The sequence below is a fragment of the Procambarus clarkii genome, chromosome 54 (assembly GCF_040958095.1).
Source record: "Procambarus clarkii isolate CNS0578487 chromosome 54, FALCON_Pclarkii_2.0, whole genome shotgun sequence".
NCBI lineage: Eukaryota > Metazoa > Arthropoda > Malacostraca > Decapoda > Cambaridae > Procambarus > Procambarus clarkii.
Window position 1 is genome coordinate 31182270 of NC_091203.1, and position 3436 is coordinate 31185705.

Here is a 3436-nt window from a genome sequence, read left to right on the forward strand (position 1 = left end):
CTGACGAAGAGCAGCATTGTCTGTGGCGACAGAGTCGGCCGACCTGCCTTTAAGTCCCACATTGCGCAGTTGGCATCTTTGAATTTGTTGGATATCAAGGTGCCATGGACGTGGTGGACGAGGCTGTCAAAGGACCAGGTGGATGTTCCTGCTGTGGGAAGAACACAGGCTTCTTGCCACAGTAATCCGCACCACAGCAGAACTACAGAGCACCAGTGGTGGCGAAAGTACAGTGAGCAGTTATATTAATGTTTGTGCGTTCGTTCTGTCAGATGGGCGTTTTGTCCCAGAGTCACCAATGTAACGTTAGATTTGGTGACAAAATGTAGACTAAATATAAGTTTAATATTGGATGGTAATCTCCTGCATTTAATAGAGGAGTTCCAAAACTTTGCTATGCCCTGCACCCCTAGGAAATATTTTTGCACGTCATAAAATTAGCATATATGAAGACAGTATTCTAGATGTTTTTTTGTACTTTATTCTCAAGAGGAAAATGTTTAGGCAAATCACACAGCATTCCTTTATGTTACACACCCAGAAATGCCACATTGCACCCCCTGTGGGTGCTGGCACCCCAGCTTAGGAACATTATATAGTTACAGCGGTTGGTGACGAATGGTACATTATTGCTGTGATAGGTCGAGCCGTAGTGCGTTGCTGTTGAAGACTGGTAGCGTCCGTCGTATATGCAAGATGTTGTTCTTCACCACATATGAGCGAGAATGGCGATACTGTGATTCTGGCGCCATGTATCCTCGGCCGCTTGATCCGTTTCTTGCCCCAGCTGCTCGTAATTCGGTTGAGGGGACTGTTTGCATCTGTTGGAAGTTTGTTAGTTAACTAAACTTGTTGGGAATGTATAGCAGGTGTCAGTAATATATGAAAGTGTGGAATACTTTGAATAATATTAACAGGATTTTCATTATCTTTAATATGGTTGCTGCACACTGAAGAAATGTTAATCTCTGCAATTGGTTTTGTATTTAGCAGCATCAACTTCAAAATAACAGTATCAAGATTAGTAAAATAAACTTTGCTGTTGCAGCAGCAGTGTTAATAAGACATTAAATTCGGCTCTGGTAATTTTACTTTAAAAATACATCCCATCCTTACCTGAATTAAGGGGCGCCTGACAGCCGAGTGGACAGCGCTTCAGATTCGTAGTCCCGAGGTTCCTTGTTCGATCCCCGGTGGAGGCTGAGACAAGTGGACAAAAAGTGTCCACTTGTCCACCCTGATGCCCCCTGTTACTTAGCAGTAAATAGGTACCTGGGAGTTTGACAGCTGCTACGGGATGCTTCTTAGGGGTGTGTAACAAAATGAAGCCCTGGTCGAGGATCGGGCAGCGAGAACGCAAAGTCCCATAATCATCAAGATATCGGAAGATAACCACCCAGTTAACAGCTGTTAGTGACTGTGGCCCTACAAATTTCTTCCCCATTGTGGAAAGAATTTAATAAAAAGTAGTTTAAAAATGCAAGGACACCTACACGTACAATATTATAAGCCTGCTTTAAACCTGAGGATTTATCCTCTGAAGTAATTAACACATCTTACGGAGTCGACCATACTTGGGGGCACCAATGTGCGTGAGCCTCACAACTGCCAAGTGCAATCTCTAAATACATTTTGAAAGACACTTCAGTTAAGTCCACCATTTATATTGAGAATCTGTAGGTTTAGATGTGTAAATTCCGTCAAAAAAAAAAATATATGTACAATGGTCTATGTCGTCTCAAGATTGAACATTATGCGGATTACATTTCGCAGTTCATAAATATTAGGACAACAGGAGTGTGTTCATTCTCTGTAATGTGGCACATTGTATTTGAAAAGAAAAAGCAGAAAGTATTTCATAATTTTAACGTACACAGTCAAGCCACTTTAGCCGTGTAGGAATTCCACCCGTCTTATATCTTACAATTTATTGAACCAAGTAAAGCGACACATTGTTATCTTATTTCTAAATCCTTCGCAAGTTAGATTATGAGTAGACGGCTTGTCGACTTCAAACGCTGGACACCTTTCCTGAATGTCTCCGATTGGACTTTAATCTTTATGGGTTACTCCAATTCCCGTGTCAGCCACATGTGCTCAAGATTTAATACAGCCTCCATAATTTACACAAGTAGTTATGCTTTCGATCTTAAGCAGTTTTAATCTTTTCAATCTTAAGCTTTAAATCATTTCTCTATCACCACTAAAAGCAATGCCTAGTCTCATTAGTTCATCGAAATTTCGTACGTGTTAATCTTTATGTACATTAGCAAATTGATCTGGCTGTTGTGTTAAGGTCTGCTAGTGGTTCACATCTTGTGGCGAACCCTCGGGAATATGCCGTTTTCATGATCAGCCCATCCTCATCAACAAAGCCCACAAGTGATACCGTGCACCTGACCAACTCGTGAAACTAAATGCTTTGCACACTACTCTCAACTGATGAAGTTTGAACATTTAACACTGCTTCACTGATTACCTCTGTTCGATCAACAACTAATTGTGCTACAAATGTAGCACAAGTACTACTAGTAACCCACATACTGCAAACGCAAATAGTAGTCATCAGAAACTAAACGCCTAACCTACGTCTTAATATGCTAATGTATAATATTAATGCTTTAGGAAAATTATATTTCTAGTTAGGATCATGTTAACGCTGATAAATACGCCTTTGGGGTCGGCCCCTGGATGGAATGAACCTAACCTGACGACAGGGTTTAAGGAGTAACGTCCACTTGCTAGCCACCAAACTTTCAATTATTAACCCTCTCCTACTCTTGGCCGCATCTCTAACAACCAGTAATGTAAACTTAGTTACTCATGCAAGCGACATTTAGTTACAAATACAAGGCAGGATATCTTTTGACGCTGCTCTCCGGGTTACCACAGCACTGGTGCCCACTCTTCCCCTAGCACGGCGCATCTCCTGTGGAGTAAATGCACGTAGGACATTTAACAATTGTTTTATTGACCGTTTGTAGTTTACAAAACTACCATGAATAATGGATTATACACATACAAAATATTTAAAAATGGTAAAAAATTATTCCCGTTAGGTTCATGTGATCAAAGTAGGTTTGTCGCCATCATTAAATGAATTTGAGATACTCAATTCAGATAAGTATGGAACTGTAATCTTCCTCTATGTCCAAACTACCACATGAATAGCATCCTGTGGTGTCCCTTTTAAGAGGATGTTAGCATTTTGATGAAAATTTGCAGTAAAATTAATATGTAAATTACTCATTAAATTGCCTCTTGTTTCTTACTTATGTCATTATTAGCAACCACAGCCAAGCTGGATACGTTACTCACTTTCTAAATAGTCGTTCTGGAAAACCATGGACGACACTACTTGGCCTCTCACGTATCTAAGTTTTTGATTTCACAACACGACAGCTTACTAAAATTCCTTTTACATTAAAAGAAAATG

The 3436-nt window shown here is 40.2% G+C and overlaps 1 long non-coding RNA gene across 1 annotated transcript; it reads right to left on the reverse strand.

The window, feature by feature from the left end:
• Positions 1-465: 465 nt before the first annotated feature.
• Positions 466-2975, reverse strand: LOC138352567 (uncharacterized). Its single transcript, XR_011222832.1, has 2 exons — positions 1117-2975; positions 466-821 (listed from the first exon to the last, which is right to left on the reverse strand). It is a non-coding gene; the product is annotated as an uncharacterized lncRNA (long non-coding RNA).
• Positions 2976-3436: the final 461 nt, after the last annotated feature.